This window comes from Bos javanicus, chromosome 7, assembly GCF_032452875.1.
Source record: "Bos javanicus breed banteng chromosome 7, ARS-OSU_banteng_1.0, whole genome shotgun sequence".
Classification (NCBI taxonomy): domain Eukaryota; kingdom Metazoa; phylum Chordata; class Mammalia; order Artiodactyla; family Bovidae; genus Bos; species Bos javanicus.
The window spans coordinates 96,444,953-96,470,604 of NC_083874.1; positions in this window are offsets into that span (position 1 = coordinate 96,444,953).

Sequence of the window (25,652 nt, forward strand, 5' to 3'; positions counted from 1 at the left end):
TTCTAGTTTAGGGTGCATATTCATTACACTATTTCTTTTTAAGGGAATTATTAGTATATGAATTTGAATTTTAGCTAAACTTTTTTTTTTTTTTTTGCACTTGATGCCAAAAATAGTGTTTTAGAAACATTTTTTCTTTGTTCTCATTCCATCTACTTGTAAAGGGTCATTGTGTTTCTGAGTGGAACATTTTCTTCTCAACATTGATGCTCCCCTAAGTAAGAGAAAGAACAACATCTGAACATCAGAGACAGTTTTGCTTCCTGTTTCCCACCCTCTCTCACCATCTGTGCAATGTTTTCCTTCTTGCTTGACTGACATTAAAATAAAACACACACATACACACATGATTAAAGATCTTTCTCTGTTGCTTACTCTTTGATATTTTAGCTTGTAGCAACTGAGTCATTCAATAGCCTGGCCCAGGTGAACGTAGGTGGCTCTTTTGCCCATGGGGAACTCGAATCCATTGGCACCACCAGAGCTAAACATTTGCTTAGACTATCAAACATTATTTCCTTTTAATACCAACTACACCTTTAAAAATTAAGTTACTGAAACTATGGGTTAAAAAATAAAGTCTAAAAATCGCATTCCATAAAAAAATTGATTAGTCCTGGTTGTTTTAGGATTTATTCTATGTCAGGGTCACTGTGGATATTATTGTTTACATCATGGCTAGGTAGGTGAGGAAAGAACATTGAATCTATGCTTAGCCTATAAGAAAACCATTGTTGCTTCTTATATCCACTGTGGTTGGTATATCATTTATAAAGTTGAGGTGGAAAGTGAGTGAAAATTGCAACTCAAAGTCATTAAAAATAAATAGTTTTTTTCTCATTTTAACTGAAAGTCCAGAAGTTGAGAAGGTTCCAAACATAATGTCATGATGTGATAAAAAGTTAAAATATGTCATTTCAAATATCCAGGTTGATCTTCTCCTACTCTGTTACCTTCAGGATCAACTTCATGTTCGGGTGGGTTCCCCTCCATGTGATTGCAAGAAAGCTACCAGTGGCCAAAGAGCTTAAATGCTCCCTTAGTAATGTTTAGCAAAAGAGAGAGTGAAGTGAAAGTGTTAGTCTCTTAGTCGTGTCCGACTCTTTGCGACCCCATGGACCATAGCTCACCAGGATCCTTTGTCTATGGAATTCTCCAAGCAAGAATACTAGAATGGTAGCCATTCCCTTCTCCAGGGATTGAAACCAGGTCTCCCACATTGCAGACCCAAGGATCGAACCCAGGTCTCCCACATTACAGGCGGATTCTTTACCATCTCAGCCACCAGGGAAGACCAAGACAGAGAGTAGCTTCTCTTTTCTAGGAGGTCTGTGAAACTCTCTTCATGCATGCCATTGACCCAAACCCGTTTGGAACTGCTTGCCTCTGAGTCAACAGAATGGATGCTGTTGAGTTTGTTTAGTGTAGTGGAAGAGTCTTCATTTTAGAAAGGTAGCTAGAACATTTCAACAGGAGCTCATTAAAGGTATAGGAATAACGAGGGAAACATTTATACCTGATTAGATATTCTTGTTTTATAATTTGCTTTTTGGAGGCTTTCCTGGTGGCTGAGATAGTAAAGAATCTGCCTGCAATGTGGGAGACCTGGATTCGATTCCTGGGTCGGGAAGATCTCCTGGAGAAGGGAATGGCAACCCACTCCAGTATTCCTGCCTGGAGAATTCCATGGACAGAGGAGGCTGGCCAGCTATGGTCCATAGGGTCACAAAGAGTCACACACAACTGATTAACACTTTCATGTTCATAATTTGCTTTAATCATCTTTAGCTTGGGGTAGCTGGACGGATTCCTGCCTGAATGGATCCTACTTCTGCCATTATACACAGGGAAATCTGTACGTTCTGAATAAAACCAAACCACTATCCTTTGGGATTGGACTAGGTAATCTCAGCAGACCAGCAGCTTGAACTGTAAACCCTAGTTGCCCCTCTTCATGTGGCATTGGGTTTGATTGTATTAAGGGAGCAGCAAGTATCCTTTCAAAGCCCAGGTTTATCTGGACACTGGTGTATGTGTGCACACACGTGTGTGTATGTGTGTGTGTGTGTGTGTGCACAGAGGAAGAATTTAGGGGAGAGGGAAATCATTGGTATCCTGTAATTTGTCATTTTTCACACTGACATTGAAATGTGTGGTTTGGGATTGGAATAGGTAGTCTCAGCAGAGCAGCCGTTTGAACTATAAACCCCAGTTGCCCGTTTTCACGTGGTATCAGATTTGATTTTATTACGGTAGCTGCAAGTGTCCTTTCAAAGCCCAGGAATATCTGGACACTGGGGTGTGTGTGTGTGTGTGTGTGTGTGTGTGTGTGCACTTGTGGACATATGTATGTGTGTGTATGTACAGAAAGAATTTGGGGAGCATAAGGAAACTCATCGGCATCCTGTAGTTTGTCATTTGTCACACTGACATTGAAATGTGTATTTTGTCACAAATGTGTATAATGTCACATGGTCTCATTTCATAACTCTGAAAAGTATAAGGTGTATTGGATACATAATAACTATGCTTCCAAAGAATTTAATCACAATAAATACCTGCAGTAAATTGATTATATATAATATTTTTCCACCAGATGAAAATCTGAGATTGAATCTTAGCTGTTAAGCACTGTATTTGTTTTATATGAATAAACATATAATACTTTAGGTCTAATGAAATAGAGTTCTGTAAGAGAAAAATACACATTTCAAATGACTCACTGGTAAAACCACATAACAATTTCACAAAATAGCCTTAGCTTTGGAGGGTATTAATGCATAAATATACTTATCAGGCTGTATAACAGTCTTATTTGGACAAGTGCTATTATCCAAATAAACATACAATTTTTAATCAATAATAATTTTTTAAAAATACCCAAATATCCAGTCAAAAAATGAGCCATTCATTGTCATAAGCCATTCACACACTAAAAATAGTAAAATAAATATAAATGCTTTCTTTGACTTACTGAGAAATTTCTCCCGCCATCTCTATCTTAGAACATTTGAGCCACTGTAACAAAATACGTCAGACTGGATGGTTTTAGAAAGAACGGAAATTTCTTTCTCATAGTTCTGGAGGCAGGAAAGTCGAAGATGAAGGCCCTGACAGATTCAGCATCTAGTGAGGACCTGCCTCCTGATTCATGTAAGGTGTAATGTTGCTCTAATCTCACATGTAGGTAGGAGCTAGGGAGTTGTGGGATCTCTTTTATAAGAGCATGGCTTCCCAAGTAGCGCAGTGGTAAAGACCCTGCCTACCAATGCAGGAGACTTAACAGATGTGGGTTTGATTCCTGGGTTGGGAAGATCCCCTGGAGGAAGGTATGACAACCCACTCCAGTATTCTCGCCTGGAGAATCCCTTGGACGGAGGAGCCTGGTGGGATGCAGTCCATGGGGTTGTAAGGAGTCAGACATGACTGCTGCTCCTTAGCACACACACAGTGCCATTTATGAGGACATGGGCATTCAAATATAGCACTATGCCACCTATTAATGAGGTCCCTCAGACCTGAGTTGTTCCAGTAGTTATTATAAGAAAGAATATAAGAAAAGCAAAATAAGAGCTTAGAAATACTCTTTTGGAAATATGCATATGACATAAATGAAGAAACATCATTTGGTAATTATGACTGAGTGAATTATTTTTTACAAAAGTTACCTAAGTTTTTCAATATTTATAATGTGCTAGACACTATTTTTCTGTCTAGAAGATAGTACAGTTTTGATCTTCTCGTGAAGGTAAAATTGTAATTTCAGGAGGGGAACGCAGATAATAAAAATTGTTCATTAACTAGCCAAGATAATTTTATACAATAGTGAGGGCAATGAAAGAAATACAACAATGTAATCAGAGAGAGAGATGGGCAGAGGCTGGATGACTAGACTCACAGCAGGGCTTCACTGAGGAGCTGTGGTGGTGCTGAGGCCAAGATGTAGAGATCTCAGTCGTAAGTAGCCACAGGGCCTGATGAGGCATTTCAGGCATGTAGTAAATAGAGCAATGGCAAACTGTGCAATGTCACTAATATTCAAAGAAGAATAAATCAAAATTTTATGTGCAGATTTTATGTCTTAAATCAGGAACAAATAAGTAATAAAATATATTTAGCCCTATTAAGATTACAGTAAAATTAGAGGTCTCATTCACAGCAGAGGCCAAGAACAAAGACATCAGAATTTTTATACATTAGTTCTTCTATGAGTACCCATATTGACAAAGTAAAGGAAAACGTATTAACAGGCAGATGTTTATTTTAGTATTATTTATATCTTTGGAAAAATGAAAGCAATTTAATCATTCAATTTTAGTGGGTTGTCAAGTAAATTTTGAAGAATCCAGTGTAATATGCATCACTGTAAATGGTCATTGTAAATGTTATGTAAAAACACTGAGCGAAAGCGGAAAAAGAGAAAATGAAATTAAAATGCAAATGACAAATTATTCATGCCGTAGCAGAGGAGCCTGGTGGGCTGCCGTCTATGGGGTCACACAGAGTCGGACACGACCGAAGCGACTTAGTAGCAGCAGCAGCAAGCATATATTACAAGTAGGAATTTGTATCTCAGTTCGTTTATTTCTTGACTATCAAGTTACAATAGGCATCAAAAATTCTCTAGTTTTCTGTCCTAGAACCTAGTTTAGTTGATAATAAATCAATGTTCATGTGATAAGTGTTATCTTTCTATATCACTCTCTATATCACTGTATTAAGCAGAATTTTGGTGCCTGTGATTTTCACATCCCAGTATTATTACTGTGGTTATATTAGTTACGTGGCAAAAGGGGCTTTGTAGATATAATTAAGATTATGAATCAGCAGACCTTAGAATAGGGAAATTATCCTGGACTCTCTAAGTGAATTCAGTATCCTTTAAAACACTTTAAAATCTACTGATTAAGTGCAGGAGAGGAATTCCGAGAGATTCAAAGCATGAGAGGATTCAATATACTGTTGCTGGAGGAGCAACAAGTTGAAGAATGGGGCAACTTTCAGAAGCTGGAACAACTCCTAGCTGACCAGGAGAGAGAAGGCCTGGTTCTCTTTCCAAAAATTGCACAGAATTGAATTCTGCCAAGAACTTGAATAAGTATGGAAGCTTATTCTCCCCCAGAGCCTCCAGATACCATCCCAGGCTGGCCCACACCTTGACTTCAGCCTTCTGAGACCCTAAATAGGGAACACAATTGAGGCACACTGGGCTCAGATTTCAGGCAGTACATGGGTTTTGTTTTAAGCTGTTGGGTTTGTGGTAAGTTGCTCTGACATCGATAGAGTCTCCTTCAGTACCAAACAGATATCCTTTCTACCTGCTGGGTGGTCAGCTATAGGCAGGAGCCTCTGTCTTGGTCTTTACGTAGTAGGCTATTCTACTCACATATGAGTTGTCTGCTATGCACTATCTGCATTTCTGCAGCCATAGTGTTCATTGTTGTCACTTCCCTAAAGTTATTCTCTAACAAACCAAGCACTTGAAAATGTAACCATCTCTGTCTCCACAAAACACTGTCTAGCATCTAGCACTAGCCAGCGGCAATCTTTCTATTCTTGATATCTGTCAAAATACAAATGTAGGGATAATCCCCCAATAAAATGGCAAAAAGATATAAAATTTCATAAAGTTGGTGAAAGTGATATTGAGACATTTCAAATAACAGCCTTACAGAATTAGACCATTTAACAGTGGAGGAAGAAAGAATTCAGCAAAGTTAATGGTAGAATATCAGATTCACTCTAAGTGGTATTTTTTCCCTTGGTACTAATGGTGAATTATGTGCAATTAACCAGCACTGGCTGTGGTGTGCCCGCTTCCCCTGAATTAAGTTTTTGACTTGTACTGTATCCAGTCATTATCTCACCTTCCTGGGAACAGAATTTTGTCCATCAAGCTTAGTCCCTTGAATGGATTCCTCCTACCATTTTAGCTCAGAAGTTTCTCCATCACTACGTTCCACCAGTTACTATTGGGCTCCTGCTGCTAAACTGGATCTCCAAATAGCAGTGATCAACTGAATCCAGCATGATCTTGCCACATCCTTTAGACACTGATGCAGACTCCATTGTCTTCTTGTCAGACCAGCTTCTGTTGCTGGGATGATTGCACACACAGATTCCCCTGTGAGCCTTGGGCAACAGAATTTTGCTGAGTTTCAGCTTCCCTTCACTTTTCCCAACTATTCCTAAGTTATCATGGTCCCAGAATGTCTTACACAAAGTGAAGTTATTACCAATGTGATCTTTTGAAAGTGTTTTCTTTTTTTATTTCCCCAAGCTTACATTCCGTTATAGATAATTTTTGCTTTGATATACTTAGAATGCTTTCTAAAGATACAGCAATTCCTATTTTGGTGAAGACTGAGTTGTGTCTTATCTGTTCTTCCCTTCTCTCTGTGAAATAGAGCTTACCCATGTAAGCTGGTCATGTGTCCACCCAGAAACAGATGGCTAGCCTCCCTTATAGTTTGGTAGGACTATTTGACTAAAATCCAGACAATGGGAAATAAATACCTGTTTATCTTGCAGAAAGTGTCCTTTATTGAGATCGGTCTCCCTTCTCTCTCCTTTCTTTCTCATTGAGTGAAATATGGACATGAAGAGGGTACTTGAACCACATCTTGGACCACAAGATAGAAATAACAGAACAGGAAGATCCTGGAGTTCCTTATGATTTGGGGACTGTAAATCTAGCCCTGGACTTCCTAAATTTTCATAAGATAAATTTCCATTTTGTTTATCCTGGGTATTTTGGGTAATATACTTAACTGTTCATTTTCTTAAAGTCTAAATGATCCTAAATTGAGTAATAAATAAGATATATTAACATCTGTATTTTAAGAGTAAAATACTTCCCAGAATCTTATCATTTGGAGACCTCTATCTCCTAATAGTGCCAATGTTGTATTAGTCAGACATCTATATTTCTTGGATTCTAGTTTTTTTTTTTTTTTTCCAAAAAATTATATTCCAGCTTTGGAAATAGAAGGGCTATTATGCATTGTTTTATAACTGATTTAGAACTTATAAATTCTAATATCTTTTTAAGTTACTCACAGATTCCTTTCTTCCTTCCTTTGATGCTGCTGCTACTTTCTTATTTCCCTTCCTCCTCCTCTTCTTCTTGCTTTTTCTTTATGTATTGAGGAAAGTCTTTTTGTCCCTTTTAAGATAATATCTTTAAAAGACAGAAAAAATAAACTGGCTTGTGGTAAATACCTGTTCAACTGCTATTTTGGTATTCTCACACACCCTTTTGAGGACCCCTTCTCTGCAATGGCAGAAATCCTGGCCACAAGCAGAAGAGCTTATGAAGCCAGGCTATTTACAAGTGAAGGGTTGCTGTTATCCATTCACTCTTTGTTCTGGAGGATTAAGTCCTGAGTAGCTTAATGGATATTCCTTGTGGGTATTATTATTTTGTTTAGTAAACACTTTCATTTGTCTTAGGAATACCAGATGAACTTTGAAGAAGGATCTCTGCCATCCATATTTTTGAACACCTCAAAGAATAGTTCATTTGTTTTTTTTAAAAAGAGCATATTGGCTGAGAGAAGTAGCTGCTGAGCATGGGCCAAACTCTGTCTTCTTCTATTTTTCTCATCCTTCAACTGCCAAGGCCCAGGGAAGAGTTGTTCTACATGATATACAGTGTGCTTGGGTCACTTTTAGCGCCTTGTCTGAGACTTTAGGAAAAGCCAAGAACATCATAACTATTTCTTCTCTAGGGAACAGTATATTCCTTAGTGTATCCATGTGTGTGACCTTGTTCTAAAAACACTGATAAATGCAATGGGCAATGTTTTCAACAGTGATGTTGTAGAAATCACAAAATGTTCTTCATTTAGATGGTTATTTCCAACATCAACATTTGATTTAAAAATGAAAACATAACATTAAGTCATAATTGAAGAAAGGATTTCTAAACTAACTTTGTGAGATATAGACTTTCAACTTTATGGTCATCCACCTTGATCTAGGGGGAAAATTTTTAGAAAACCTTGTAGAGATATCAACTGCGTGCCCTACACCACCCATGTTCACTTATCTTTGCTAGATCCACCAGAATAAGTTAAATCTCAGGTCAGATCCTGAAACAGAAGAATTTTGTTTGGTTAGACTGCCATAGCAAAGGATGAAAAGTTATAATAAAAGAGGAAGTTGTTCAATGGGAATAAAAATTTGCTTTCACAAAGAAAAGGTAAAGAAACTCAATTGTCTCCTGGTCTGCCCCTACAATCAGACCTGGTTTCTAGTAGAGGGAGTGGAAGAAGTGATGTGAGACTAGTGATTCTGATTAATCTTTTTTTTTCTCAAGTGTTTTATTCATTCATTCTTTAATCCATTCACCCATTTTGCTTTTTCTTTCTTATTATGCTTAGTATAAGATCTACCCTTCTGACAAAATTCTAAGTGTGTAATACAGTATTGTTCGCTATAGATATATTGCTGCATAGAAAATCTCTAAAACTTACTCATCTTGCATAACTAAAACTATATACCCATAGTATGTAGTTATATAGCTGCACACATGGTAACTCCCCGTTTCCCTTCCCCTGCTCTGGAAGTCCCCAGACTTCTGGAAGTCCTCTGTTCTTGGCTTCTACTGCTGCTGCTGCTGCTAAGTCGCTTCAGTTGTGTCCGACTCTGTGCGGCCCCATAAACAGCAGCCCACCAGGCTCCCCCGTCCCTGGGGTTCTCCAGGCAAGAACCCTGGAGTGGGTTGACATTTCCTTTTCCAATGCATGAAGGGGAAAGGGGAAAGTGAAGTCGCTCAGTCATGTCCGACTCTTCCCGACCCCATGGACTGCAGCCCACCAGGCTCCTCCATCCATGGGATTTTCCAGGCAAGAGTACTGGAGTGGGGAGCCAGTGCCTTCTCCGCCTCTGTTCTCTGAGAGTGACTATTTTAGATACCTCATATAAATGTAATCTGTTTTATGTCTAGTTTATTTAACTTAGCATAATGTCCTCTAGGTCTATCCATGGTGCCACAAATAGCAGCATTTCCTTCTTTTTAAGGCTGAATAATATTCCATTGTGTGTATACACCATGTTTTCTTTAGTAATTCATATGTTGATAAATGTTTAGGTTGTTTGCATATCTTGGCTATTATAAACAGTGCTACCATCAACATGGAAGTGCAGATATCTCTTTGAGATTCTGATTCCAGTTCTTTTGGTTATATATAGTTAATCTTTTACTCCTTAAATTCTACTGTTATGTGACTCATCAGATAAAATTGCTCCCGAGTGTCCTATTTTCTTCTGCTTTTCTGTAGGTAGCAAGTTGGAGCAGAAAGAGACAACTGCAGTCCTTCTTCTCACTCCTCTTCAGTCTCACATTTGCCGTGGCCCTAGGTGCCTCATTCCGGTCATTTGACTCTATTGCCTTCCTTCTCAAAAAGAGAAATGATATTATTTTGGGAACAGTGTTAACAATCTGCCTCAGACTTCTCAAATGAGGAAGAAAGCATTGTGTCTACACTTTCTTCAGGGGACTTGGCTGAATAAGGGTTTTTAGAGCTAAAGATTCTCAGTTCTGCATGGCAACTTTCATCAAGAAATGGTTATCTACGTGTGGGAATAGGCAGATATCAGACATAACTCAAAAGTTAAAAGGTTACCATTTTTCATGTCCCACCTTGAAGGGCACTTGATAGTTCTGGGGCTGAAGAGGAGCCTCTCAGTTGTGATTTCAGTCCTGACTGTGCTGGCAGGCATAGACCTCCCAGAGAATTGTCCTAAAAATGTGTTTATTTAATTGGTGCCTATTTTTGCCAGAAAAATGTAAGCTCCTTGAAATCAGGGATTGTGTCTGCCTTAGCACGGTTGCCCTCATTGCCTAGCACTGTGCTGGCACATAGTAGGTGCTGAATCTTTTTTTTTTTATGAATGAGTATTTTTATAGCAAATAGTAGGAGGTTACTTGAAAATAGTGATTTATAATATAGCTTCAGACAGGAGTGTCAGACTAAAGGACAACTACAGCATACAGGCTGTTGTATATTGTCATTAAAATATTTTTTTTCACTTCAGTTTGCAGATAAGTTAGATTTGCTTCCTTTCAGAAATGATCAACCAGGAAAATCAAATTAGCAATATTTAGAATACTGTTGGTTCGGTGGTAAAGAATCCGCCTGCTAAAGCAGGAAATGTGGGTTTGGTCCCTGGGTCAGGAAGATCCCCTGGAGATAGAAATGACAACACACACAGTATTCTTTCCAGGGGATGCTCCATGGACAGAGGAGCCTGGCAGGCTGTGGTCTATGGGGTCACAAAAAGAGTCAGACACGGCTCAGAGCCTAAACAGCAACAACAACAGAGTAAGATAGACTAGATGTATTTGGATTCATTTTAACTTTTTGTATTAAACTCAATCAAACATCTGGTGAGATATATGACTGCAAAATATTCTTAGAATAACCAAAATCTTGTTTAATTATATTGTTGTTTACTTTAAGGCTATTATTCCTTTTCATATAAGGTTTTAACTACTGCATTAGTTTTGCTAATCTTTTTCTTCAAGCTGCTAAAGGAAACAAAATAAGACAAAACAAAGCAAAATCTGCCTTTTTTGGCAGGTTTATCTGAAAGAAACTCAAACTAATATAATCACCTGCAACAGCATCCATGAAATAGCTACTCTCTGATTTTCAAACTCCCTTTGCTCATAAATCTGTAATTATTTTTCCATTTCTCACAGTTTGACTAAGTACTTTTGCACATAATACTAAAAAAATTCTGTGACCGTCAGCAATTAACATGGTCATTTTATCTTCCAAAAGTTATAAAATTTCCTCCTTTTTAATCCTTTATTTCTCTCATTCACATATTAAATAAACATTCAAAGAATTCAAAAAATAAAACTGTTTTAAAAATAGCTACTGTAGTTTTTTCTTTAGTGTTATTAAATGGAAATTGCTATTGGAATATTGAGATAAGAATGCAACAAATGCTTCCTACTTTAGAGTGAGAGGCATTCACTAAGAATTGAGCATAAAAAATCATGAAACTTAGAATATTTCTAAAGGAACTCAAAAGCCTCTTGATGAAAGTGAAAGTGGAGAGTGAAAAAGTTGGCTTAAAGCTCAACATTCAGAAAACGAAGATCATGGCATCCAGTCCCATCACTTCATGGGAAATAGATGGGGAAACAGTGGAAACAGTATCAGACTTTATTTTGCTGGGCTCCAAAATCACTACAGATGGTGACTGCAGCCATGAAATTAAAAGATGCTTACTCCTTGGAAGGCAAGTTATGACCAACCTAGATAGCATATTCAAAAGCAGAGACATTACTTTGCCAACAAAGGTTCGTCTAGTCAAGGCTATGGTTTTTCCTGTGGTCATGTATGGATGTGAGAGTTGGACTGTGAAGAAAGCTGAGCGCCGAAGAACTGATGCTTTTGAACTGTGGTGTTGGGGAAGACTCTTGAGAGTCCCTTGGACTGCAAGGAGATCCAACCAGTCCATTCTGAAGGAGATCAGCCCTGGGATTTCTTTGGAAAGAATGATGCTAAAGCTGAAACTGCAGTCCTTTGGCCACCTCATGCGAAGAGTTGACTCATTGGAAAAGACTGATGCTGGGAGGGATTGGGGGCAGGAGGAGAAGGGGACGACAGAGGATGAGATGGCTGGATGGCATCACTGACTCGATGGACGTGAGTCTGAGTGAACTCCGGGAGTTGGTGATGGACAGTGAGGCCTGGCGTGCTGCGATTCATGGGGTCGCAAAGAGTCAGACATGACTGAGCGACTGATCTGATCTGATCTGAGTGCTTTCTTTCCTCCATTGTAATTTTGTTTATTTAGTCTAAACTTAATAAGGCCTTGTTATTACATGTGAAAGATGAAATTATCTAAGTACCTTTATTAGGCCAAATTCTCAGGACAAGCCTTCCAGCTGAGAAATGAGAGATGTATATTTCCTTTGTCTTTAATATTGGTGGCAAAACTAAAATGGAAACAATGGCATGAAAGGATTTCTTTTTTAAGTCGATAGCAGAAATACAATATTTTATAACTTGGACTGATTTAATTAAATTGATTTTGAGGGAAAAAGAGCAGTGTAAGAAATAAATCAGAAGGGGAAAAAAAAACAACCGACTACTACTGTATCTGACTTTGGATGCTTCCTAGGAACCTACAGTCCCTGGTGGTTGTTTCTGAAGAAGTCACTAACAAGCTTATCAGAATATCAGGCTTTGGCATAATGACAGGGCCTTGTCACAGGTTCCTGACTGGTGTGTGATCTTGGCCCTTATTCCCAAGCGGCTGTGAAACTCGACTGCCATTGAAAGGCGCAAAAGGAAATTTGCTGGCAAGTTAGAGATATTTTAAGGTCTCAGCAAAATCATCTAAATTCTGTTGTCTAGCTGAGAGTAATTTCTAGGGTTTATTTATTCAATGCCTTCATTCATTGCTTTTACATGCTAATAGCTATCCACCCACAGTTCCCTCTGAATTGCATCTTAACAAGATTATGCTCCTTTTTCTAATTTATTGAACTAGCATGGAATATATTTATATAGAAATTAGCTGCTTAAATACTTCCTTGATGAAAAACATAGCTGTTGTAATTTTATTATGAATTTTAATCAGGGAAAAAAATGACCTTTGAAATTTTCTTCTACCTCATTTATGTGTGTGTGTGTGTTTGTGTGTGTGTGTGTCTCTCTCTCTTTATATGATTAGAAATCTTTGTGATTTAATTAAGTTTAATATAGAAAACATATGAGTGGATAGTAAAAGTTTGTTTTGAAAGAAAAATCTGAAGGAAACAGTTAATAAATTAATATGACTAACACAAGACCTGTTCTCTCTGAAAACACTAATTTTTCCAGCACAGTGCATCTATTTCACAATAAAATACATTCTGGTTTGCTTTTGGTTTAGGGGAAAAAAAAAAACAAACCCTCTGAAGTGAATCCAAGAATGCCCTCTGCTTAGTTTCTTTACTGCAAGGTTCCAAGCCTTTTGAAAATCCATTGTAATTGTTGCCAGCTTAAGGAGCACCTCTTCATACTGTACCCAAAAATCAACTCAGGGAGATGGTTCTCTGATAAGAGGAACTACAATTTTAACTTCAGGGTGTTTGAAGATTATGAAAACCTGTGTGCTGGAAGGAAGGTTTCAATAAAACAGTGGGTTTCAAACTTTGAAGTCTAAGCATGTAGGGGAGGTAAAAAGTTTCGCTTGGTTCTATTAGGATCCCTGGCTGGGTCTGAAAATAGTTAACAAAGACAGACTAAGCATACAGATTTATTTAACAGAAGTTTTTTGAGACACAGGAGCCTGCATAAGTAAATAAAGGCTAAAGAAATGGTTAAATTTCAGTGTTTTCATGCTAGGTGTGATGAGCTGTAGACATTTGTAAGACATGTGATAAAGCAAAGAGTATGAGCTAAGTCTAGTAAACTGGGGGAAACTTGGCATGGTCTGTTTAACCAGATTCTTTTTTGTGTCCTTTGTGCCTTGGAGATGAGTGTTCTTTCCTCTGGATATAGGGAGGGGATCTTTCGCATGTGCCCCTTATGGACTGCTTCAAGGAAAGGGAAAGAGTCTTTCCTGCACCTACCGTTTTGTCAAACTTTTTCAGCTTAAAAGAGTCAAAATGTCAAGGTACTATATTTTGGGTTGGTGTGTCCTGAATTCTATCAAAAGTATCTACTTGCAGATATTGTTAAATGTGTATTTTCAATCACCAACCTCCAAAATGGGATCCAGTAAATGTGGATGAAGGTTTGGTAATAAGTTATGATGAGTAGCCCCAAGTGGTATGCTGGCTGCGCCAGGAACCCCACTGAGAATGTAGAGATTGCTAATGAAATTACATTGAAATTATTCCTTTCAACATCAAGATGATAAACCAGTTTTAAAGTCATATCTAATTTAAGAAAGAAATTTACAATATAATATGTCTGGTTGTGATTTTTCCCACTTACTGCTGACAGAGACCCACAATTCAAGGTTAAAAGAGAAGGAAGATTGGGAACATAGATGGGGTTGTCTTAACAGGTGCTTCTTTAAAAAAAATAAATCTAGTACCGAGAAGTTCCTTTGCCATAACCCGTACTCATAAGTTAAAATAATTCTGTTTTGTTCCTATTGTTTGTCTATGAAAATAGTTGATATTAGAGGGGTGATGTCTGAAAATTATAATTAACTGAACAAATTAATTGATTGCAAACATTTTCCAATTCGCACTACTTCATCATACAATTATTTAAAGATGACTTTTCTTTTTCCACTGTTTTCTCTTTCAGTGGTTTTCAATGCCTGCTAGGCATACCACATCCAAGGGTAGAATTACAAGTCTTTTTGCAAAAAGAACCACTGAACCTGAGAAGGAAAGGGAAACAAAGAGCATAGTTCAGTGGTGCTCTCTGGTTGAACATAAGATCTGATTTGTAGAATGCCTGGGGCTTCGCAGTTAACAGTCTGCAAAGCAGGAGACCCGGGTTATATCCCCAGGTTGGGAAGATCTTCTGGAGGAGGGCATGGCAACCCCTTCCAGTATTCTTGCCTGGAGAATCCGATGGACAGAGGAGCCTGGCGGGCTACAGTTCATGAGGCTGTAAAGAGTCAGACATGACTAAACCGACTTAGCACACATGCATGCACACAAATGTCTCCAACTTCTCTGGAAAGCAGATCCTGGAGCAAATGTTTATGTGATACTAATTTATCAGGGAGTGCAACTCCAGGGAAGCAGGATGTGAGAAAAGGGTGAAGGAGGGAATGTGTTAGCCAAGTAGCCACCTATTAGTACCAAGTTAAACTGATTCTTTGACTTTGCAGAACCATAGTTTGAGAGAAATATGGATGAGTGTTTCTCAAAGCAGTATGCTCAGAGGTAGGAGAAGAGATAAAAAAATTTCTACTGGTTCCTCCCTCCAGTTGGTCAAAGTTTTGCCCCATGGGTGTCAATTCCCTTGTTTTTCCAGGTTGCACACTTGAACAGTAACAGGAAAGTCAGAGTCCTGTGTTACAGGCAGGAGACTAGCAACTTTGTGTCCTGCCAGGGTGGTAGCTGAGTGGAGCTCATGCAGAGTTTGTTACCCTGGCAATGCCAACGGTAAACAAGTGTAAAGGGCCTTAGAGATAAGAGAGAAAAGACCTTAGGAGACAAGAGAGGAAAGAGGATCGTAGGAAAAAAGAGAGGAAAGAGGACCTTAGGGGACACAATGAATTTGATCCAAGACTTCTCTGTAGTTACAACAGGACCACAAATAGAACTTACTTATGTGAGATCTATTTGTTTTTTAAAAAAATCTGATTGCAATTTTTTTTATCCATGATAAGAAAGAAAACAGATAGTAGATGATCTATGTGTTGATAGACAGGTCCTGTGTGGTCAAGACAGGACCACAAATAGAACTTACTTATGTGAGATATATTTGTTTTTTAAAAAAATCTGATTGAAGTTTTTTAAGGAATCTCCACACTCTTCTCCATAGTGGCTCTACTAGTTTGCATTCCCACCAACAGTGTAAGAGGGTTCCCTGGAAATAGAACTGCCATATGACCCAGCCATCCCACTGCTGGGCATACGCACCGAGGAAACCAGAATTGAAAGAGACACGTGTACCCCAATGTTCATCGCAGCACTGTTTATAATAGCCAGGACATGGAAGCAACCTAGATGTCTGTCAGCAGATGAATGGATAAGAAAGCTGTGGTACATATACACAATGGAATATTATTCAGCCATTAAAAAGAATACATTTGAATCAGTTCTGATGAGGTGGATGAAACTGGAGCCTGTAATACAGAATGAACTAAGCCAGAAAGAAAAACACCAATACAGTATACTAATGCATATATATGGAATTTAGAAAGATGGTAACAATAACCCTGTATGGGAGACAGCAAAAGAGACACAGATGTATAGAACAGTCTTTTGGACTCTGGGGGAGAGGCGGGGGGATGATTTGGGAGAATGGCATTGAAACATGTATAATATCATATAAGAAACGAATTGCCAGTCCAGGTTCGACGCAGGATACAGGAAGCTTGGGGCTGGTGCACTTGGATGACCCAGAGAGATGGTATGGGGAGGAAGGTGGGAGGGGGGTTCAGGATTGGGAACACATGTACACCCATGGCAGATTCATGTTGATGTATGGCAAAACCAATACAATATTGTAAAGTAATTAGCCTCTAATTAAAATTAATTAATTAATAAAAAAATCTGATTGCTATTTTTTTAATCCATGGTAAGAAAGAAAACAGATAGTAGATGATCTATGTATTGATATGTCTTCAGAAGAAGAAGACAATTTACTAAATGGGAGAAAATATTTGCAAACATAGTGATGAACAAGGGGTTAATATAGAAAATATAAAAACAGCTCAAACAACTCAATATGAAAAAAAAAACCCCACTAACAACCTAATCAAAAAGGGGGCAGAAGACCTAACTAGACAGTTTTCCACAAAGAAGACATATAAATGGCCAATAGGAACATGAAAAGAAGCTCAACATCACTATTAGAGAAATGAGAAAACCACAATGAGTTATCACCTCACACCAGGCAGAATGGCTATCATCAAAAAGTCTACAAATAGTATAATGGAAACCTGTAATGGAAAAGAATCTGAAAATGTATGTGCAATCACTGTGTTCCAACCTATGAGAGCATATTCAGTCACATTACTCTCATGTTAAAATATCATTATCTGTAATTTTTATTAAGAATAGGAACACTATTTATATCATTTCAATTCCAGTTCAGTCACTCAGTCGTGTCCGACTCTTTGCAACCCCATGAATTGCAGCACGCCAGGCCTCCCTGTCCATCACCAACTCCCAGAGTTCACTCAAACTCATGTCCATCGAGTCGGTGATGCCATCCAGCCATTTCATCCTCTGTCGTCCCCTTCTTCTCCTGCTCCCAATCCCTCCCAGCATCAGAGTCTTTTCCAATGAGTCAACTCTTCGCATGAGGTGTCCAAAGTACTGGAGTTTCAGCTTTAGCATCAGTCCTTCCAATGAATACCCAGAACTGATCTCCTTTAGGATGGACTGGTTGGATCTCCTTGCAGTCCAAGGGACTCTCAAGAGTCTTCTCCAACACCATAGTTCAAAAGCATCAATTCTTTGGCTCTCAGCTTTCTTCACAGTCCAACTCTCACATCCATACATGACCACTGGAAAAACCATAGCCTTGACTAGACGGACCTAATAAAACAAAATTTTAAAAATTCTATAAATTATAACTGCTGGAGAGGATGTGAAGAAAAGAGAACCCTTATACACTGTTGGTGGAAATGCAAATTGGGGCAGGCATTGTGAAAAACAGTATGAAACTTCCTTAAAAGTCTAAAAATAGAACTACCATACTATCCAGCAATTCTACTCCTGGGTGTGTGTGTGTGTGTGTGTGTGTGTGTGTGTGCATGTACACATATGAAAAAACTATATGTATATACATATACATATATATATGAAAATAACTAAAACACTAATTGGAAAAGATACATGCATCTCAATGTTCAGAGTAGCATTATTTACAATAGCCAACCCATGAAAGCAACTCATGTTGCTTCTATTGATGATAGGATTAAGATGTGATATATATACACACACACATATACATACACATATGTATGCATATACACAGCATAATATTACTCAGCCATAAAAAATAATGAAATACTGCCATTTGCAGCAACATGGATGAACCTAGAGAATATTAAGCTTAATGAAATATCAGCCAAAGATATCACTTATAAGTAGAACCTAAAACAATTACAAATAGATGTCCATACAAAATAAAAACAAGACTCACAGACATAGAAAATCGATTGGGAACATCTGTCTCACTAAATGGGTTAGAGAATTCTGATCTGGAAAATTTGGAATACTGAAAGTTTAGTAGGCACTCTGTGCTGTGATGAGATCTATATATAAATGATATCTTTGTTTAAAACAAAACCAATTTTGCTCAAGGTAAGCAGAGAAACTGAATTAAAAAACAAACAATTTTTGTTTTTCTCTCCCCTTTTCCCTCCAAGAGCAAGACTGGTGGTGGGAAGTGCTCTAAACTGATATCTGTCTTTACCTTTGTGAAACATGAGAAATGAGTAGCGGGAGATGTTGTTGAAGAGAAGTAAAAATGATTTTGTAACAGCAGTCCAGGGAAGGAAGGGCGAGTTTGTGACCACTGGCTTCACAGACTTATACAGCAAATTCTTACTGCAGAAACCCTACTGTCTTAGTCTGAGCTCTGCCTTATGCCCACAGACCCACATTCTATGCATCTGGGCCCAGAAAAAATGTAAAGATGTAAATGTAAATGTAAATCTGTGAATGTACATGTGGCGTGAGTCCTGATTTTGCCACTCCTAATTAGAGGTGATAAACATGGATCACTGTTGTTAAAAGCTTAATGGTGGAAGACTAACCAAATTTCAGGTTAGAGTTGTAGGAGGAAGCTTAATATATAAGCAAGTTTAAGCATGTTTATATCCTGAAAGTCAGAAGAGAGATCAGAAAGAGTATTAACTTCTTCTTTCTTCACGTGAAAAAAATGTGTAGCACAAATCTATTTAAGCTTGATATTAGGATTAACTATGTACTAAATATTATATGTGTAAAATATACATGTATATTTATATGTGTGTAAACACATAGATACATATATACACATGCATATAAAATGTACATGAATTTGTGTATATATTAATATTTATACATAAATATATAGTAGACATGTATTTGTATGCATGCATGCTCAGTTGCTTCCATCCTGTTCAACTCTTTGTGACCGTATGAGCTATAGCCCGCCAGGCTCCTCCATCCATGGGATTCTCCAGGCAAGAATACTGGACTGGGTCGCCATACCTTTCTCTAAGGGATCGTCCCAACCCAGGGATAGAACACACATCTCCTGCATTGCAGGTGGATTCTTTACTGCTAAGCCACAGGGGAAGCCCATACTTGTGTGTATATAGATAGATAGATGGATACATAGATAGATAGATAAACCTCAATGCATCACAGTCATTACATCAGAACGTCATATCTGTACTCACTAACTCATATCTGGAAACAAAACTGGAAATATTTCTGGAGTGATGAGATAAAATTGTAGTTCAAAGTGAAGCTGCTAGTAGCCTTTGTCAACTAGGATTTCTCATTTGAACCAAAGTTATTTGAATGATTATTTTCTCAATTCTCTCAAAGATGTTGCATAAGAAGAAGTTAATTTATTGCATATAATGGTTGGTATCCTAAGATTGGGGGTTTTAATTATCTTGCAAAACCAGTTGAGAAAATTTGGTTATTAATCTAAACAGAACATGTGTATATATAGAAATGCTAAATTTTACTCCATCACATTGCACCAAAGTCCAGGCTCATAGCTCTTGATGTGGCTCCAAGCTACAAGAGATCTAAACGCTTTAGACCCAGGCAACAATCTGTACTTAATTATTTACTTTTAGAATGAAGTCTTTACTTCATTCTTTGCCATCTTTCCATTATGTTGCCAACAAAGGTCCATCTAGTTGAAGCTATGGTTTTTCCAGTAGTTATGTATGGATGTGAGAGTTGGACTCTAAAGAAAACTGAATGCCAAAGAATTGATCTTTTTTGAACTGTAGGATTGGAGAAGACTCTTGAGAGTCCCTTGGACTGCAAGGAGATCCAACCAGTCCATCCTAAAGGAGAGCAGTCCTGGGTGTTCTTTGGAAGGACTGATGCTAAAGCTGAAACTCCAGTCCTTTGGCCACCTCATGCGAAGAGTTGACTCATTGGAAAAGACTCTGATGCTGGGAGGGATTGGGGGCAGGAGGAGAAGGGGACGACAGAGGATGAGATGGCTGGATGGCATCACGGACTCGATGGACGTGAGTCTGAGTGAACTCCGGGAGTTGGTGATGGACAGTGAGGCCTGGTATGCTGCGATTCATGAGGTCGCAAAGAGTCGGACAGGACTGAGTGACTGATCCGATCTGATATACATAACACTGAGTAAAGTACTTAATTAAAAAGTGAAACTGTTAGTCACGTCCAGCTCTTTGGGACCCCTGTGAATTGTAGCATGCCAGACTCCTCTGTACATGGGATTGTACATGTACATCCAGGGGATCTTTCTGACCCAGAAATCAAACTTCGGGTCTCCTGTACTGCAGGCAGATTCATTACTGTCTGAGCCACCAGGGAAGCCCCATTTGACATGAAGAAGGTATCCAATTAGAGGTTGCATTTATTATTATTTACTTCATCTGCATCAGTCACAGCTGGCACCAAAGTTGAACCCATTGGTGTTCACCAATACAAGATGTGATTCAGAATCTTCTGGAAGGGAGACCAGGCATCTGGATTTTAATTTGGAGATTCTGATATACCAAACGCTGACAACAGCGATGCCTTGGTGAGATCTTCTTGGACTTGAGCCTTATCCTGCTGTGGAGATACCAGTTGCTGGGAGGCTCCCGGGATGTTACAGTTGGTCAGGGGGAGACCCTTAGTCCATGCGCAAGGCTGGTCTGTAGTCCTGAAAGTAGAAGGAAAATTCAGGTTCTCCCACCTACAGAACAGACCCTTCACTGCAAATTAATACTGCTCTTCAGATGTCTGTTTTCTAAAGGGTTTTCCTAAGACTTACCTCAAAGTTATATCTTCTGTAAAACTATTGTTGTATTTTTAAAAGCATGTGATTAAGTGTGATCCTTTTTATCGTTTCCTCCCCATACCCCTGTGGTCTGGGGTTCCCAACATGTAATCCCTCAGGCCTCTGTGGGTTAACCTATTAAGTCAGTTCAGCAGAGTAACTGAATCTAAAATTTCAGAAAAATAGGCTCTTAGAATTTAATGACTTTCTTCTATCAAAGGCATTGAATGTTACATAATTCATGCCTATGAATGATGGCTTGTGTCCTCTTTTACAAATGCCAACATAACCACCCATCCTCCAAAAGCTTTCATCTCCTCTACCTAGACAGAGATAAATTAAGATTGCCACAGTGGCAGAGGGAATGGAAAGGAAGGATAGATTCATGGCTTATTTACAGGATAAAATTGATAGAAATTGGCTGGGAGGGAGACTGAGTATCAAGGCTAACATTTAAGTTTCAAAATGAGTCTGTAAACTCAACTTAGTGGCTATAGACTATGATGCAATTTCAGACTACGCCTATATCCCCAGCTGCTCACACAAATCCTCTTTCCTCACTGATGATGCAGTGCATGCAAACGAAAAAGGACAAAGCCTTTTCTCCCAGACCAGTATTGCCTTCTCAACGACTCTGCCTGGTGGACAGTGCTGAAGGTGAAGAATAGTCATAGTCATCTACTTCAGGGAGTTAGGAAGAGGACATAGTTCGGTCTCGTTCATTTGGTCCCACTAGTTTGAGTAAACTCCGGGAGTTGATGATGGACAGGGAAGTCTGGCATGCTGCAGTCCATGGGGTTGCAAAGAGTTGGACATGACTGAGAGACTGAACTGAACTGAATAAGGATAATACTTAATACTTACGGACACAGTCCAGTTGTTTCTTTTTTGACTGGTTAATTGCTCAATTTTATCAGGAAGAAGGAGTTATTACTAGGTATTGGAGAGTCTTGCCTGTATCTCTGTACTGACCCTAACAACTAAAGTAGCAAGCACTTTAATTCTCAAATGGTTATAGTAGCAAAAAAACAACCACAACAAAAAATGCAATTTTCAGCAACAAGCACATGCCTGAAATCTAGAAGTGTAGCAAATATTTTCAGAACTGGGGAGTAAATATCTTTTCTAGAGTATGTAAATAATAGTCTGCCAAATCTCTGCCTTTAATACTTTTCCTTTAACTCACTTACTCCCCAGAGTAGAACACTTGCAAGGTAAGAATATATAAGAATTCACTTATTGAATGCATCTTCCATGTTGCTATAGCGACTACTTTTATCCCTAACAAATGCTAATAGTATTGACATTTAGTTGGAATGACTTTCTTTTTCTTAGGGTTATCTTCTTCCTTAGGCAATTTGCTGTGTCATCTCATTATAGTCCTGGGGTGAAAGAGGCATCTCGTTCTGAAGCTTGCAGTGGTTTATCGATCTTAAAAGATGAGGCAATTCACTGTGTATAATGCAAGGCTCTGAAGAACAAAATTCTCAACTGTGCTTTTCTCATGAGATAATCTAAAACGGAAGTACCAAATCCTGGTCCTTGCTTAGCATCTTCAAAAGAATTCATTAAGTTCAAAATATTATCCTTAGTATTCATTTTAAATATCCTTGTCTGCTAAGTCGCTTCAGTCATGTCCCACTCTTTGTGACCCTGTAGACAATTGCCCACCAGGCTCCTCTGTCGCAGGGACTCTCCAGGCAAGAATACTGGACTGGGTTGTCAAGCTCTCCTACTGAACCCGTGTCTCTTAAGTCTCCTGCACTGGCAGGTGAGTTCCTGACCACTACCTCAAATATGCAGATGACACCACCCTTATGGCAGAAAGTGAAGAGGAACTCAAAAGCCTCTTGATGAAAGTGAAAGTGGAGGGTGAAAAAGTTGGCTTAAAGCTCAACATTCAGAAAACCAAGATCATGGCATCCAGTCCCATCACTTCATGGGAAATAGATGGGGAAACAGTGGAAACAGTGTCAGACTTTATTTTTCTGGGCTCCAAAATCACTACAGATGGTGACTGCAGCCATGAAATTAAAAGACACTTACTCCTTGGAAGGAAAGTTATGACCAACCTAGATAGCATATTCAAAACAGAGACATTACTTTGCCAACAAAGGTTTGTCTAGTCAAGGCTATGGTTTTTCCAGTGGTCATGTATGGATGTGAGAGTTGGACTGTGAAGAAGGCTGAGCACCAAAGAATTGATGCTTTTGAACTGTGGTGTTGGAGAAGACTCTTCAGAGTCCCTTGGACTGCAAGGAGATCTGACCAGTCCATTCTGAAGGAGATCAGCCCTGGGATTTCTTTGGAAGGAATGATGCTAAAGCTGAAACTCCAGTCCTTTGGCCACCTCATGCGAAGAGTTGACTCACTGGAAAAGACTCTGATGCTGGGAGGGATTGGGGGCAGGAGGAGAAGGGGATGATAGAGGATGAGATGGCTTGATGGCATCACTGACTCGATGGACGTGAGTCTGAGTCAAGTCCGGGAGTTGGTGATGGACAGGGAGGCCTGGCGTGCTGCAATTCATGGAGTCGCAAAGAGTCGGACACGACTGACCGACTGATCTGATCTGATCTGAGCGCCACCTAGAAGCCCAACACGTATCTCCTTCCGTTCAGTTCAGTTCAGTTCAGTTGCTCAGTTGTCTCCGACTCTTTGCGACCTCATGGACTGCAGCATGCCAGGCCTCTCTGCCCATCACCAACTCCCAGAGTTTACTCAAACTCATGTCCATTAAGTTGGTGATGCCATCCAACCATCTCATCCTGTCATCTCCTTCCACCTTCAATATTTTACATCATCAGGGTCTTTTCCAATGAGTCAGTTTGTCACATCATGTGGCCAAAGAATTGGAGCTTCAGTTTCAGCATCGGTCCTTCCAATGAATATTTAGGACTGATTTCTTTCAGGATGGACTGGTTGGAACACCCAGGACTGATCTCCTTTAGAATGGACTAGTTGGATTGCCTTGCAGTCCAAGGGACTCACAAGAGTCTTCTCCAACACAACCGTTCAAAAGCATCAATTCTTTGGCACTCAGCTTTCTTTAGGGTCCTACTCTCACATCCATACATGACCACTGGAAAAACATAGCTTTGACTAGATGGACCTTTGTTGGCAAAGTAATGTCTCTGCTTTTTAATATGCTGTCTAGGTTGGTCATAAATTTTCTTCCAAGGAACAAGTGTCTTTTAATTTCATGGCTACAGTCACCATCTGCAGTGATTTTGGAGCCCAAGAAAATAAAGTCTGTCACTCTTTCCATTGCTTCCCCATCTATTTGCCGTGAAGTGATGGGACCAGATGCCATGATCTTAGTTTTCTGAATGCTGAGTTTTAAGCCAACTTTTCCACTCTCCTCTTTTACTTTCATCAAGAGGCTTTTTAGTTCTTCTTTGCTTTCTACCATAAGGGTGGTGCCATCTGCATATCTGAGGTTATTGATATTTATCCTGGCAATCTTGATTCCAGCTTGTGCTTCATCTAGCCCAGCATTTCACATGATGTACTCTGCTCCTGATGCTGCTAAGTCGCTTCAGTCGTGTCCTACTCTGTGGGACCCCATAGATGGCAGCCCATCAGGCTCCCCGGTCCCTGGGATTCTCCAGGCAAGAACACTGGAGTAGGTTGCCGTTTCCTTCTCCAATGCATGAAAGTGAAAAGTGAAAGTGAAGTCGCTCAGTCGTGTCCGACTCTTCTCGACCCCATGGACTGCAGCCTACCAGGCTCCTCCATCCATGGGATTCTCCAGGCAAGAGTACTGGAGTGGGGTGCCATTGCCTTCTCTGATGTACTCTGCATATAAGTTAAATAATCAGGGTGACAATATACAGCCTTGACATACTCCTTTCCCAATTTGGAAACAGTCTGTTGTTCCATGTCCAGTTCTAACTGTTACTTCTTGAACTGCATACAGATTTCTCAAGAGACAGGTCAGGTGGTCTGGTATTCCCACTTCTTGAAGAATTTTCCAGTTTGTTGTTATCCACACAAAGGCTTTGGCATAGTCAATAATGCAGAAGTAGATATTTTCCTGGAACTCCCTTGCTTTTTTGATGATCCAATGGATGTTGGCACTTTGATCTCTGGCTCCTCTGCCTTTTCTAAATCCAGCTTGAACATCTGGAAGTTCATGGTTCACTTGGCTTGGAGAATTTTGAGCATTATTTTACTAGCGTGTGAGATGAGTGCAATTGTGCGGTCGTTTGAGCATTCTTTGGCATTGCCTTTTTTTGGGATTGGAATGAAAACTGACCTTTTCTAGTCCTGTGGCCACTGCTGAGTTTTCCAAATTTGCTGGCATATTGAGTGCAGCCCTTTCGCAGCATCATCTTTTAGGATTTGAACTAGCTCAACTGGAATTCCATCACCTCCACTAGCTTTGTTCATAGTGATGCTTCCTAAGGTCCACTTGACTTTGCATTTCAGGATGCCTGGCTCTAGGTGAGTGATCACACCATCATGATTATCTGGATCATGAAGATATTTTTTGTACAGTTCTTCTGTGTATTCTTGCCACCTCTTCTTAGTATCTTTTGCTTCTGTTGGGTCCATACCATTCCTGTCCTTTATTGAGCCCATCTTTGCATGAAATGTCCCCTTGGTATCTCTAATTTTCTTGAAGAGATCTCTAGTCTTTCCCATTCTATTGTGTTTTCTTGTATTTCTTTGCATTGATCACTGAGGAAGTCTTTCTTGTCTCTCCCTGCTATTCTTTGGAACTCTGCATTCAAATGGGTGTATCTTTTCTCCTTTGCCTTTCATTCCTCTTCTTCTCATAGCTATTTGTAACATGTCTTCACACAACCATTTTGCATTCCTTTTTTTGGGGATAATCTTGATTATTGCCTCCTGTACAATGTCACAGACCTCTGCCCATTGTTCTTTAGGCATGCTATCAGATCTTATCCCTTGAATCTATTTGTCACTTCCACTGTATAGTCATAAGAGATTTGATTTAGTTCATATCTGAATGGTCTAGTGGTTTTCTCTACTTTATTCAATTTAAGTCTGAATTTGGTG